We start from the raw sequence: 15,618 nt of genomic DNA, 5'->3' as shown, positions 1-15,618 counted from the left end.
ATATATATATATATATATATATATATATATATATATATATATATATATATATATATATATATATATATATATATATATATATATATATTACCTACTGGCGATAGCCAGTAGGTATATATAGTTAGGATTTTTTTCCTATGGGACTTTTGAAAATTCTATGTCTAATAACTTTGGCGTTTGTGGACGGAATCGGCTGAAATTTTCAGGAAAATGGCACATTTTGTTTCTGAGCAGCTCCTGAAAATTTGGGGGGGGTTCGTCAAGGGGGGGCCGAGAAAAAAGGGGGGTCCCAAAACGCGTTTTTCCCATGTTAATTTCCATAGGGCGGTTGGACTCACTTTTAGCCCGAACGGCTGAATGGATTTCCACGAAACTTGGCAAAATTGTAGGGACTGTTAGCCCGATGTGCCTTTGCTAGGTCTCAATATATGTGCTTCAGTGGATTTTGAGAAATTAACGTTTAAATCAAGATATATATCTGTAACAGCGCTCCGGGCAGCGCTCCGGTTCGCGAACTTTTCGCGTATCGGAACTTTGCGAAGCGAAGCTGATTGGCTCTCCGGTGTCTGTCAACATTCTAAACAGTCCGGTGCGGCCGCCATCTTGTCTCTCGGTAGGATCGAGAGACAAGAGGAGGCCAAAACAAAGGGGGAAATGAAGGAAAGGGGGCAAGGTAGACCCCTTCTGACCCCCTAGGATTGATGAGGGGGATATTATAGAGCCACGCCGGGCCCAAAAAAAAAAAAGAAAAAATCCGATTTTTTCGCCGTAGAGACGCGTCTTGGTTCGCGAACCGGGCAGCTAACCGGGCAGCTAACCGGGAAGCTAACCGTCAGTGTAACCCAAAAAAAAAAAAAAAATCCGATTTTTTCGCCGTAGAGACGCGTCTTGGTTCGCGAACCGGGCAGCTAACCGGGCAGCTAACCGGGAAGCTAACCGTCAGTGTAACCCAAAAAAAAAAAAAATCCGATTTTTTCGCCGTAGAGACGCGTCTTGGTTCGCGAACCGGGCAGCTAACCGGGCAGCTAACCGGGAAGCTAACCGGCAGTGTAACCCAAAAAAAAAAAAAAATCCGATTTTTTCGCCGTAGAGACGCGTCTTGGTACGCGAACCGGGCAGCTAACCGGGCAGCTAACCGGGAAGCTAACCGGCAGTGTAACGGGAGTCTGAGGAGTAGCTGATTGGCTGTCAATATTGTAAACAGTCCGGAGCGGCCGCCATCTTGTCTCTCGGTAGGATCGAGAGACAAGAGGAGGCCAAAACAAAGGGGGAAATGAAGGAAAGAGGGCAAGGTAGACCCCTTCTGACCCCCTAGGATTTATGAGGGGGATATTATAAAGCCACGTGGGGCCAAAAAAAAACAAACAAAAAAATCCGATTTTTTCGCCGTAGAGACGCGTCTTGGTACGCGAACTGGGCAGCTAACCGGGCAGCTACCGGGAAGCTAATCGGCAGTGTAACGGGAGTCTGAGGAGAAGCTGATTGGCTGTTATCATTGTAAACAGTCTGGAGCGGCCGCCATCTTGTCTCTCTGTGGGATCGAGAGACAAGAGGTGGAAAAAAAAAAGGTGTAAATGAATGAAAGGGGTAAGGCAGACCCCTCCTGAACCCCTAGGATTGATGAGGGGGCTATTAAAGTTCCCTGGGGGGTGAAAAAAAAAAAATTGCGATTTTTCGCGGTAAAGGTGCTTCCTGGTACGTTAACCGGGCAGCTAACCGGCAGCGTAACGGGAGTCCGACATATTGTGTTTTTTGAACGTTTGTGATATGTGCACGTGTGGATTTTGTCTAATTAAGGTTAAAAAAATATATATATCTTTAAGCGTGTTCTGGCGCGCTTACGTTTTGGGTTTGGTTTGCGCTGCAGAGACGATACGTCACGGTTATGCGATGCATCATGAGGCGTCTCACGGGCTACGTGATACGTCACTTAATAAAGAATATATTTTACAGCTATAGATATTAGCTTTTAAAAAACCAATGAAATTCACAGAAAAAACCATAGGTTATAGACCATATATAGTTAGGAATTTGCATTTACAAAACCTTGAAAATTCACTGAAAAAACCATAGGTTATAGACCATATATAGTTAGGGATTAGCATTTAAAAAACCTTATTTTATTTGCACAAAACCATTGAAATTCCATATATAGTTAGTTGCACTAACTATATATCGCGGACCCGCAATCCACTGCTAATGATGTCACATATTACATCATTCATGACATGGTCAGTGACATCACTGATGACATCACTGATGACATCTCAAATGACATCACTGATGACATCACTGATGACAACACCCAGTGACTGTATGTTTCTGTAAAGTTAAAATATGTCTTACATATTGAAGAATGAGTGGATGTATAAGTGTCTGGATGAAGGATTTAGTAGGTGCATGACTGACTGTATGAGAGAATGATTAAATGTGTCTCACTGAGTGCATGGGTTAGTGATTAAAGTGTCTTAATTTGGCAATCAATATTTATGTTCTTCTGTAAACTGCTGCATGTTTAAATCAGTAGCTATATCAGTTACTATATGGGTTATTGAATGGTTGCCCAAGTATTTGTATGGGAGACTGAGTGTGTGTGTGGGTGGCTGGGAGGTGTATAACTCTGTGCATAGATGTGTGAGCGGTTGATTCCCTAGGTGTATGGGTTCAAAAGTGCATGTAGAAACAGCTGTATGGACAGTTGACTGTGTGCATGAGTATATTGGTGAGTGAATGGATATCTCAGTTCGACATGTCAAAGTAAGTACATATGTAAAACACACTCCATGTGAGAGTTGACATATATAAATAACGGAACATAAGAGTCAGTGAATGTGAGAGTGGCTGTATGAATCATTGTGAACTTGTATCAAGGATTGTATAAGAGAGTAAATATGTGTTAGTATAAGTTTGAATAAGTAAGGTGTGTATAACTGTATAGTTAAGGAAATGGAGATGTGATTGATTCTTTGCATGACTGAATAGGTGTGTGAGTAACTCCATGGATGTGTGACAGTCTGTGAGTGCCTGTTTACACTGAGTGTATCAAAGGTTATATTAGAGTCTGAAGATGTATTATCACATAAACGATATCATCAGTGATGTAATCAGTAATGTCAAATGAGATGTCAGTGATGTCATCAGTGATGTCATTTGAGATGTCATCAGTGATGTCATCAGTGATGTCACTGACCATGTCATGAATGATGTAATATGTGACATCATTAGCAGTGGATTGCGGGTCCGCGATATATAGTTAGTGCAACTAACTATATATGGAATTTCAATGGTTTTGTGCAAATAAAATAAGGTTTTTTAAATGCTAATCCCTAACTATATATGGTCTATAACCTATGGTTTTTTCAGTGAATTTTCAAGGTTTTGTAAATGCAAATTCCTAACTATATATGGTCTATAACCTATGGTTTTTTCTGTGAATATATATATACATATATATATATATATATATATATATATTTTTTTTTTTCCTGATTCTCCCCACTTTTTTAGGTTTGTGTTATTTTCTTTATAAAATCATTTGTTGTCTTACCAGGAGCTTTCTTCTTTTTTTCCACACATTGTTGTTTAGATAAATCTTGTACTTGTTTTTTCTTGGAAAAGTAAGCCTGTTTATATCTTTTTCTTTTCTAACTCTTCGAAGGCATAATGGTTTTTCTTGCAGTAGATAATTAAAATCTGTAGTGAAGAAAAAAAACATGTTATTTTTTTTTTTTACAATTATAGACCACTACTAGCATACTACATAGCAATTAGAAGCACTATATGTTGTAAAGTGTGATTCACTCCATAAGTACGTTTAAGGCACAACAACAGTGTACGGGCAGTGTAGGAGATCATGCAGGGAGTGATGTTTCAGGGTTTAGGGAAGAGCAGTGGTGCTTCAACATTATAGGAGCATTCGCTTAGGATGGTGATTCTGGGTTTAGAGCAGTGCAGTAGTGTTAAAAGAGTTTATCAGGTTTTGCTCTGGATGGTGTTTTTGAGTTTAGGACAGTGCAGTGGTGTTCTGGAAGTGTAGGGGGTCAAGGTGGGACTCATATTTCTGAGTTTAGAGCAATGCAGTTGTGTTTGTGCAGTGTATGGTATCATGCAAGTGCTAAGACTATAAAGCACTGCATGGCCTAAAGCCTGACTCACCTCATGAGTACATGTATTCCCATGTCTGCAAACACTTGCACTGAGCAAGTGATTCTGTCACAATATTCCCAAAAAACACACTGACTCACATTCTGTTTCTAGACAAATCAAAATATCCCTTGCAATTCACTGAAATGATTACTACATGATACTGAAAGATTTTCTATGGCATTTGTGCAGCACACCCAGGGTATATTTTATACAGCATGGAGAGTATTTGGGATTTAAGAGGCCTGACACATATACTGCATAGGACTTTCAAGCAATATGTGTCCTAAAGCCTGACTCACTTCATGAGTACATGTATTCCCATATTTTTAAATACACAAACTAAGCAAATTATTCTGCCACAATTTCCTGAAATGAATACTGACTCACAGTGTGATCTTAGACAAATGACAGTCTCCCTTGCAAAACATTAAAAATGATTACTACAGTCAAAGGGGGTCTTGCTGGGAGTGTTGTTTCAGGGTTTCAAACACTACAGTAGTATTCACCCAAAGTAGGGGGTATCGCAGGGGGTGTTCTTTCAGAGTTTAAGGCACAGCAGCAGTGTTCGGGCAGTGTAGGTGATCCTGCAGGGAGTGCTGTTTCAGGGTTTAGGGCAGTGCAGTTGTGTTTCAACATTATAGGGGCATTCGCTGAGGATGGTGTTTCTGGGTTTAGAGCCCTGAGTAATGTTGAAAGAGTTTAGCAGGTTTTGCTAGAAGTGGGGTTTCAGGGTTTAGGACAGTGCAGTGGTGTTCAGGCAGTGTAGGGGGTCATGGTGGGACGGATATATGATGTTACAACGCATACTATAACAACGCATACCGTTACAACGCATCTTTTACAACGCAAATACTGTTACAACGCATGTTTTTACAACGAGTACTATTACAACGCAAAATAGTACTTTATTAGCAAAAATACCATTACTACGCAACATATAACAACGTATACCATTACAACGCAGAAATATTTTTTTTTTTGTAAAATAAAACCTGGCACGGGATGCAGGGAAAATAGGGGTTTTGGGTGGGGAAGTGTATTAAAAATCGGCGAGAAAAACTACCATAATATTACGAAAACTAAGTAAATATTTTATAAATTAATACTCGAGTATTAAAATTATTACTCGAGTACTTAAATTAATACTCCGCCTGCTAAAAATTATATTATTTTACCACATTACATTTCTGAAATTAAAAAATTGATACATTAATTATAAACACGATATTTAACGATATTTAACTTTGCAGATATTAAAACAGAAATAGTAGGATTCATGGACGCCATTTTGAGAAGGTATTAAAATAATTAGTCCTACTATTATTTCAATGAATCAATACCACAACACATTATCCAAAATGGATGCCAAAACAGCAGTAATAACGCTATCTAAATTACTTATAATTAAATTTTAAAATATACGTTTACACAGAAATAAATGTAAAATTAAAAACCAATTCTAACGCATATTTTTACAAATTAAATTAAGTTAGTAATCCAAACTTATAAATAGTAGCCAGACACCATTTTGAAACTAGTTGATCCTCAACTACCTGAGAGAGCAGACGTGAAATCTGAACCTCTGACCTTTTCACCCATTGAGACCTGTTGTACTGACAGAGCTACTGAATAAAACGATTTACAAGTAAGTAACGTTAACAGACAACGTTAACAAAATAAAAACAATTTATTTAAAGTGAATGTCGAACATAATATTAATAAATTTCATTATTATTTAAACTTTAATTAGATGTTACGAAAATATTACTGTGAATTATTAAACAAAAACGTGAAATAAATATATTTTAATAAATTACGCTAAATATATATTGTAACATACAACTATTTTAAATGAGTTGAAAAATAAAATGCCATAAAGATTAAATGCGATAACATAAAGTTAAAATGTATTTATTATATTACTCATAGAAATCACTTCATAGACGCAGAAAACGTGAGACCAGAAAAAAAGAAATTAATTTGGAAAGTACGAACCATTAATCAAACTTAGAAGAAGGTACATAATCATTATTTATTGAACAACTTTATCATGCAGTAGTCGAAAAAAGTCGTATTATAAATAAATATTGTGAATTATTTTGACAGAAAAATCACTTCGAAAATAAATTCCGGTTCATAACTGCCAAAACAAGTGTGTCGACATCTAAATACACTAGAAACGGATACATTTATATTATTTTTTTATGTTTCAGAACGAAAAACCAAGTCTTGAAAAGAGATTAGAAAAAAACATCAATCTGTGAAAAATCAAATTTCAAAGCCTTCAAATTAAAAGGTAAATCCAAAATTTGAAAAAAAAATATATGTTATATATATAAAATATGGTGAGTCTGTAACATTTATCAACATTTGGTCAATCCAGTATTATGTTGGGAAAGTCCAAAAGTATAAATACAAGTAAATCATATGATAAATGCTGCAGAGGGTAAAATTGTGCGAGATAGTCTAGAGATATAAATTACTATTTCAACTGCTGCAAAAGGGAAAGTGCTGGATAGTGAAAAGGTGTAAATTACTATTCCTACTCCGGGTAAGTGTTGCAGTAGGGAAAGTGCTGGATAGTGTAGAGGTGTAAATTACTATTCCAACTCCAGGTAAGTGCTGCAGTAGGAAAAGTGCTGGATAGTGTAGAGGTGTAAATTAATATTCCAACTCCGGGTAAGTGCAGCAGAAGAGAAAGCGCTATGTAGTCTAGAGGTGTAAATTACTATTCCATATCCAAGTAAGTGCTGCAGTAGTGAAAGAGCAGGATAGTGTAAAGGTGTAAATTACTATTGCAACTCCGGGTAAATGCTACAGTGAGGAAAGTGCTGAATAGTATAGAAGTGTAAATTCCTATTCCTATTCCGGGTAAGTGCTACAGTATGAAAAGTGCTGGATAGTCTAGAGGTGTAAATTACTATTCAAACTCCAGGTAAGTGCTGCAGTAGGGAAAGTGTTGGATAGTGTAGAGGTGTAAATTACTATTGCAACTCCGGGTAAATGCTACAGTCAGGAAAGTGCTGGATAGTTTAGAAGTGTAAATTACTATTCATATTCCAGGTAAGTGCTGCAGTAGGAAAAGTGCTGGATAGTCTAGAGGTATAAATTACTATTCCTACTCCAGATAAGTGCTGCAGAAGGGAAAGTGCAGATCAAACATCTTGTTAAAATTATGTAATTCTAAATTTGCCCTTTATTTAAATGTTTATTGAATAAAAAAACAAGTAAACTTTAAACTTGTAAAAAGTCACTTTCTTAACAAATTACAAGTCACAAATTTATTAACATACATTTTTTTTTTCAGAACACAACCCAGCAAGATCTTCAAAAAGATCAACTGAATAGGGAAAGTGCTGGATAGTCTAGAAGTGTAAATTACTATTCTAACTCTAAAAAAGTTCTGCAGTGGGGAAAGTGTTGGATAGTCTAGAGGTGTAAATTACTATTCCAACTCCGGGTAAGTGCAGAAGTAGGGAAAGTGCTGGATAGTCTAGAGGTGTAAATTACTATTCCAACTCCGGGTAAGTGCAGCAGTAGAGAAAGTGCTGGATAGTCAAGAGGTGTAAATTACTATTCCTACTCCTGGTAAGTGCAGCAGTAAGAAAGTGCTGGATAATCTAGAGGTGTAAATTACTATTCCAACTCCGGGTAATTGCAGCAGTAGGAAAAGTGCTGGATAATCTAGAGGTGTAAATTACTATTCCAACTCCGGGTAAGTGCTGCAGTAGGAAAAGTGCTGGATAGTCTAGAGGTGTAAATTACTATTCCAACTCCGGGTAAGTGCAGCAGTAGGGAAAGTGCTGGATAGTCTAGAGATGTAAATTACTATTTCAACTCCGGGTAAGTGCTGCAGTAGGGAAAGTGCTGGATAGTGTAGAGGTGTAAATTACTATTCCTACTCCGGGTAAGTGCAGCAGTAGGGAAAGTGCTGGATAGTTTAGAGGTGTAAATTACTATTCCTACTCCAGATAAGTGCTGCATTAGGGAAAGTGCAGATCAAACGTCTTTTAAAAAATATGTAATTCTAAAATTGCGCTTTATGTAAATATTTTTTGAATAAAAAAACATGTAAAATTTTAACTTGTAAAAAGTCACTTTCTTAACAAATTATAAGTCACAAATTTATTAACATACATTTTTTTTTCAGAACACAACCCAGCAAGATCTTCAAAAAGATCAACTGAAACCAAAAACAAGATCAGAAACACATCTCAGCTAAGAAAAGATCTAATTAGAAAAGTAAGTGAAATTCCATTTACATTATACACATAACAATAAAGCATGAATGAAAATAAGTGCTGGATAGTGTAGAGGTACTAATAACTATTCCAAATCCGGGTAAGTGCTGCAGTAGGGAAAGTGCTGGATAGTCTAGAAGTGTAAATTACTATTCTAACTCTGAAGAAGTTCTGCAGTGGGGAATGTGTTGGATAATCTAGAGGTGTAAATTACTATTCCAACTCCGGGTAAATGCAGCATTAGGGAAAGTGATGGATAATCTAGAGGTGTAAATGACTATTCTAACTCCGGGTAAGTGCTGCAGTAGGGAAAGTGCTGGATAGTCTAGAGGTGTAAATTACTATTCCAACTCCGGGTAAGTGCAGCAGTAGGGAAAGTGCTGGATAGTCTAAAGGTATAAATTACTATTCCAACTCCGGGTAAGTGCTGCAGTAGGGAAAGTGCTGGATAGTGTAGAGGTGTAAGTTACTATTCCTACTCCGGGTAAGTGCAGCAGTAGGGAAAGTGCTGGATAGTCTAGAGGTGTAAATTACTATTCCTACTCCAGATAAGTGCTGCAGTAGGGAAAGTGCAGATCAAACGTCTTTTAAAAATTATGTAATTCTAAAATTGTGCTATATGTAAATATTTATTGAATAAAAAAACATGTAAAATTTAAACTTGTAAAAAGTCACTTTCTTAACAAATTATAAGTCACAAATTTATTAACATACATTTTTTTTCAGAACAAAACCCAGCAAGATCTTCAAAAAGATCAACTGAAACCAAAAACAAGATCAGAAACACATCTCAGCTAAGAAAAGATCTAATTAGAAAAGTAAGTGAAATTCCATTTACATTATACACATAAGAATAAAGCATGAATGAAAATAAATGCTGGATAGTGTAGAGGTACTAATAACTATTCCAACTCCGGGTAAGTGCTGCAGTAGGGAAAGTGATGGATAGTCTAGAAGTGTAAATTACTATTCCAACTCTGAAGAAGTTCTGCAGTGGGGAAAGTGTTGGATAGTCTAGAGGTGTAAATTACTATTCCAACTCCGGGTAAGTGCTGCATTAGGGAAGTGTTGGATAGTCTAGAGGTGTAAATTACTATTCCAATTCCGGGTAAGTGCAGCAGTAGAGAAAGTGCTGGATAGTCAAGAGGTGTAAATTACTATTCCTACTCCTGGTAAGTGTTGCAGTAGGGAAAGTGCTGGATAATCTAGAGGTGTAATTACTATTCCAACTCCGGGTAAGTGCAGCAGCAGGAAAGTTCTGGATAATCTAGAGGTGTAAATTACTATTCCAACTCCGGGTAAGTGCTGCAGTAGGGAAAGTGCTGGATAGTCTAGAGGTATAAATTACTATTCCAACTCCAAGTAAGTGCAGCAGTAGGGAAAGTGCTGGATAGTCTAGAGGTGTAAATTACTATTCCAACTCTGGGTAAGTGCTGCAGTAGGGAAAGTGCTGGATAGTGTAGAGGTGTAAATTTCTATTCCTACTCCGAGTAAGTGCGGCAGTAGGGAAAGTGCTGGATAATCTAGAGGTGTAAATTACTATTCCAACTCTGGGTAAGTGCAGCAGTAGGGAAAGTGTTGGATAATCTAGAGGTGTAAATTAGTATTCCAACTCCAGGTAAGTGCTGCAGTAGGGAAAGTCTTGGATAGTCTAGAGGTGTAAATTACTATTTTAACTCCTGGTAAGTGCTACTGTAGGGAAAGTGCTGGATAGTCTAGAGGTGTAATTTACTATTTCAACTCCAGGTAAGTGCAGCAGTAGGGAAAGTGCTGGATAGTCTAGAGGTCTAAATTACTATTTCAACTCCAGGTAAGTGCTGCAGTAGGGAAAGTGCGGTAAAACGTCTTTTAAAAAATTTCTAACTCTAAAATTGAGTATAATATAAATGAATAATGAATAAAAAGACATGTAAACTTTGAACTTGTAAAAAGTCTCTTTATTCACAAATCATAAGTCACAAATTTATTACCGTTCATTTTTTTTTCAGAACAAAACCCAGCAAGATCATCAAAAAGAACAACTGAAGCCAAAAACAAGATCTGAAACACATCTCATCTAAGAAAAGGTGTAATTAGAAAAGTAAGTGAAATTCCAAATACATTATACACATAAGAATAAAGCAGGAGTGAAAATAAGTGCTGGATAGTGTAGAGGTACTAATAATTTTTCCAACTCCAGGTAAGTGCTGCAGTAGGGAAAGTGCTAAATAGTGTAGAGGTGTAAATTACTATTTTAACTCCAGGTAAGTGTTGCAGTAGGAAAGTGTGAATTAGTCTAGAGGTATAAATCACTATTCCTACTCCGGGTAAGTGTTGCAGTAATAAAAGTGCTGGATAGTGTAGAGGTGTAAATTACTATTTTAACTCCAGGTAAATGTTGCAGTAGTGAAAGTGCTGGATAGTCTAGAGGTGTAAATTACTATTCCTACTCCTGATAAGTGCTGCAGTAGGGAAAGTGCTGGATAGTGTAGAGGTGTAAATTACTATTCCAACTCCAGGTAAGTGATGCAGTAGGAAAAGTGCTGGATAGTGTAGAGGTGTAAATAAGTATTCCAAATCCAGGTAAGTGCTGCAGTAGGGAAAGTGGTGGATAGTGTAAATGTATAAATTACTATTTCAACTCCGGGTAAGTGCTGTAGTAGGGAAATTCCTGGATAATCTTAAGGTGTAAATTACTATTCCTATTCCGGGTAAGTGCTGCAGTTGAGAAATACAAGAACATATAGAGGTATAAAATACTATTCCAACATTAAGTTAGTACTACATTAAGAAAAGTGCTGGATAGTTCAATACTAAAGATACCAGGAAATGTCTGAATATATTAAACAGAAATGTAACACAAATGGAATATGTTATACATAACAAAATAGAACATGCAACATAATTTACAATTTTGATTTGATTTACAATAATTTAAAAAACATATTTTTTTTCTTTTCAAGCAATGTCTACACATCCTACAGCGAACTATATCATGTCCAGGAAAGGAAATCGATGTCTTAACCATGCAGGTTACATTTATTGTAAGGAAAGGATAAGTTTTCCACGGAATCATTGGAGATGCGTGCAATACTTTACAACCCGTTGCAGCAGCAGAGCGGTTACGGTCGATGATATTATTGTAAGAACAACCAACCATAACCACTCTGCCTCTGCAATGGAAGTTGATGTAAGACAAACTGTAAATGAGATGAAAGTTATTGCAAGCACCTCCAATGATTCCACAGGATCCATTTTGAGAGAGGTTGCTCAGCATGTCCCTACCCATGTTGCTAGTAATATGCCTACCATTCATAATTTGCGAAGAATTATACAACGTCAAAAGCAGGCAAGTAATACTCAAACTAGTACTCCACATACCTTTTCTGATATCAATATTCCACACGAACTTACTATTTCTTTTGCTAATGAACCTTTCCTCCTGCATGACAATGAAAACCCTCAGAAGCGTATCCTAATTTTTAGTACTCCCGCAACCTTTTAAAGCTTGAAAGTAGTGAAATTTGGATGATGGATGGAACGTTTAAAAGCACGCCCCATCCATTCACCCAAATTTATACTATACACGCTAAAATTAACAATAGTGTAATACCCCTAGTGTATAGTTTGCTGCCTGATAAGACTTCTGCAACTTACACAGAATTTTTAACTGTGATTAAATCTAAAACTTCCCAAAGCCCTAGGAAAATAATAATAGATTTTGAATTGAGTATGATCAATGTGATCACCAAAATGTACACGGATACCCAAATTCAGGGGCGTTTTTTTCCATTTTTCCCAGGCATTCTGGCGTAAATTACAGAAAACACCCTTAGTTACAGAATACTCAACAGACAGCAAACTTCAAGTCAAATTAAAAAAACTAACAGCTCTTTGTTTTGTCCCTCCCGAAAGTGTAGATGAGTACTACACTGCCTTTACAGAATCTGAGTATTATTTAACTAACGAAGATAAATTGGCACCAATTCTAAATTATATGGAAGACACATGGATTGGACACCTAGGCAGATCGGGTCGCAGGAGGAAGCCACGTTTCCATGTGGAGTGGTGGAACTGTTATTCGAGTTGCCTACAGGGAGAGGCTAAAACAAATAATGCCATTGAGGGATGGCATAACTCCTTCAATCATATAATTGGAAGACCCCACCCGAATTTCTATTCATTTCTTGAAACTATGAAGAAGGAGCAAAGTTTTCAAGAAATGAGATTATCACAAACTCTCACAGGTAGTCTAAACTCACGGATTACTCAAAGAACAAAGGAAATGTCTGAACGACTATTGGGACTTATACAACAGTTTTCGTTGTGTGTGGCTCTAGATTACCTTGAGAATCTTGCTAACATCCTTTCTTTTAAAACACATATTGACATTACCCCCTCATGGGTCCTCCCCGTCCCAGTCCTTACCACGTGAGGCAGTCCTGCCTCCACCCAGCCAATCAAAACGCCAGAAATCCAAAGGTCGAAGGTGACATAAGCCCCTCCCACCCACCGCCATGCCTGTTTTTTTTCTGCTCCGACGGCTGTCGGAACGCTGGTGCTCCCGGTTCCTGCCTCCGTTCCTGTTTGCTTCTGGGTGTTTTGGCGGTGCCGTGAGTGTTTCTTTTGCATTTTTAAATGCTTCTGTTTATGGTCTTTTCATGTTTTTACCGGCGCGGCCGCTCCGGTCCTCCGGCCGGCCATGCTCCTGTTCTGGGGTCAGGATGCTCCCCGTTCATGTGCTGGGCTGGGGCGGGGCGGGGAGCCCTCCTGGTGTTCTGGCCCCAGGTCATTCCGGCGCTGGTGCTTTAGTGCAGTGGCCGGCCCCTGCGGCCATGTTCTTCATATGTGGCTGTGGGTGGAGACTGCAGGGCTGCCCTTTTTTGTTTATTTTCTGTTCTCACATATGAGATTACTGTTTGGGGCAGTGTTTCCTGGAGGTTGCTGGGCACTTCCTTTCAATACCACCACCATTGTGTGTTGGGTGTTTTCCTGGTGCTCGCTTCGGCAGCACATATACTAAGCTTGGAACGTTACAGAGTAGATTAGCATGGTCCCTGCACAAGGATGACATGCATATTCGTAAAGCGTTCCATATAGGGTTTACTCCTTTACTCGCCATGTTTGAGGGGACTTCCTCTCCGGTGCATCCACGGAGCTGTTGCTCATTGGTATGTCATATGCCTCTGGTGTCACAGGCTATCATGTGCTGAGGGTTCAAGTCCTGCCTATGCTGTCAATGTGACTTGGGATGCTCATTTTCATGCTGTGCTTTGGAAATTTGCATTCTCTTTGTCCACGTAGCATCTTTTGCAGTTTTTCTTGGACTGTTTTGCGCCGTCTGCGCTGCTGGTGCATGCGGCTATGCCATCATCTCTTGTTGGTGGGATCGTGGACGTTTTTTCCCTGTTGGGGTATACGTTCGGGGATGGTCCATGAGATTTCTGGCGTTTTGTTGCTGGGTCTTTCTCCCTGATTCATTTGCTCCGGCGGGGTTTATTCCCATTTTTTACCGGCCATTTCGTGCTGTCCTGTTGGCTGTACTGGCTGCGGTGTGGCTTGGCATTGCCATGCGGGGTGTTCCTCTCTTTCTGGGGACACGATTTCGCCTGGTGGTCTTTGTCACCTGGTATCCTCCATTTTTCTTCTTTTTTGCACCTTCTCCCTTGGTCTTCGGAGGCTTCTTCCCTGGAGGTCCGGGTTGGGCGGTTGGTGGATTCCGCTCTCAAGAGTTTGTATGCTGCTTCTCCTTTTTGGGGTGTGTCCTTGCTCTTTTTCGGTCTGTGCTTTCTTAGGGGTCCCTCCTTCCGGTCCCGGATGGTTGGGCCTTGTCCTCGGCTACCGGGGCGGCGGGGGCTTGTGAGGTTTCTCTCTGGCCTGCGTTTTGGTGCTTTGCCATTCCCCTAGTGCCTTGGTCCTATGCCTGCATTTTTTGCACTACGTTTGGTTCCCTGCCTCTGCGGCGGGTGCTGCTGCCCCTGAATGTCAGTCGGATGTGCCCGGGTGGAGTCTCGGGGGCCTGGTGGTTGCATCTCTTCCTCTTCAGGTTATGTGTTCCACTCCTGGTGTTGACCTGCTTGTGGGTCGCCTATCTCCTTTGGTGTCATTGGTCCAGTCTGCTTTGAGAATGGTGATTCCTGTTGGTCGTCATTCTTGGTTGCCGGTTTCCATTCCGGGCTGCCCCCCTTTTTGGCCATTCTTCTTTGGCGTTGGCCAATTTTTTGTCGCTACGCTCTGTGGTGCTGGTTTCGGTGATGGAGTGGGGCCGGGGGTCCTCTTTCTCTCTGTTCCAGGTCCTGGCTCCCGTTGGTCTTTCTGTTCGGTTCTGCCTCCCGGGGCTTTGGTCGGGTTGGTGCGGCTGTGTCCCTTTTGGTTGTGCCCCTTGCAGCCCGGTTTTCCCCTCTTCTTGGTGGGTAATTTTGGCTTCCCTAGGTGTGGGAGTCGCCTGTTTTTCTCGTTCCCCTCCATCCGGCTGCTCAGAGGTTTGCGGTGGTTGAGTTCCGTTTCCTGTTTTCAGGTGTTTCCTTTCGGTCTCTCTCATGCTCCTCTGGTTTTTTCTGCGGTGCTGGCTCCTGCTGTGGGGGTTTGCTGGCCTGGTTCCAGTTTCTGGGGTCGTTTTGAGTCTGGCCGTTCCTCGTCTGGTTCCTGTTCGGGGGCTTCAGTTCCTCGGGACCGGTTTGACGCTTTGCTGGGGGCTGTTTCTCAGTGCTCGCTTCAGCGGCTCGTATGCTTTCTATTGAGCGTTGATGGAGGGGGTTGACATGGCCCCTGCGCTAGGATGACACGCATTTCGTGAGGCGTTCCATATATCTGGATCTGTTCTCTGTCCTGTTGGATCTTCTGCGGGTCCTACTGGGTCTCCCTCCTGCCCCGGCTCGGGGTTGGTTTTGTGTCCGGCAGTTGGTGGTTGCCTCCTCGGCTGTGGTTCCTTGGGCTCTTGTGCACCTCGTGTCCTTGGTGTTTCTTCTGATGACTTGTTGGGTCCTTTGTCTTGCTGATTACGAGGCTCTGGTTCCTCTCTCCCCTGGTCTGGTGGCTTTGCTCTCCTGACCTGGTGTGGGGGGTGCATTTCTGCTTTCCTCTCTCCTCTTGTTGTCCTTGGATGCCTGTCCTTGGGTTGGGGGCCCCGTTGGGGTCCTTGGTAGCCGGCTTGTCTGTTGTTCGGGCTGGCGCTCTGGGGGCTCGTTGTTGTTTGGGCCTTCTTGGGGGGTCCCAGTACGTTTCTCTGTTCCTGCGGGCTTCCCTGTCTAGT

The 15,618-nt window shown here is 40.3% G+C and overlaps 1 non-coding gene across 1 annotated transcript; it reads left to right on the top strand.

Moving 5' to 3' along the window:
- Positions 1 to 13,361: 13,361 nt before the first annotated feature.
- LOC147718268 (U6 spliceosomal RNA) lies at positions 13,362 to 13,468 on the top strand. Its single transcript, XR_015295357.1, has one exon. It is a non-coding gene; the product is annotated as a U6 spliceosomal RNA (small nuclear RNA).
- The last annotated feature ends 2,150 nt before the right edge of the window (positions 13,469 to 15,618 follow it).

Source organism: Lissotriton vulgaris, chromosome 4_1, assembly GCF_964263255.1.
Source record: "Lissotriton vulgaris chromosome 4_1, aLisVul1.2, whole genome shotgun sequence".
Taxonomy (NCBI): domain Eukaryota; kingdom Metazoa; phylum Chordata; class Amphibia; order Caudata; family Salamandridae; genus Lissotriton; species Lissotriton vulgaris.
Note: the sequence above shows the minus strand (reverse complement) of the source record. Positions and strands in the feature narration are given on the sequence as shown.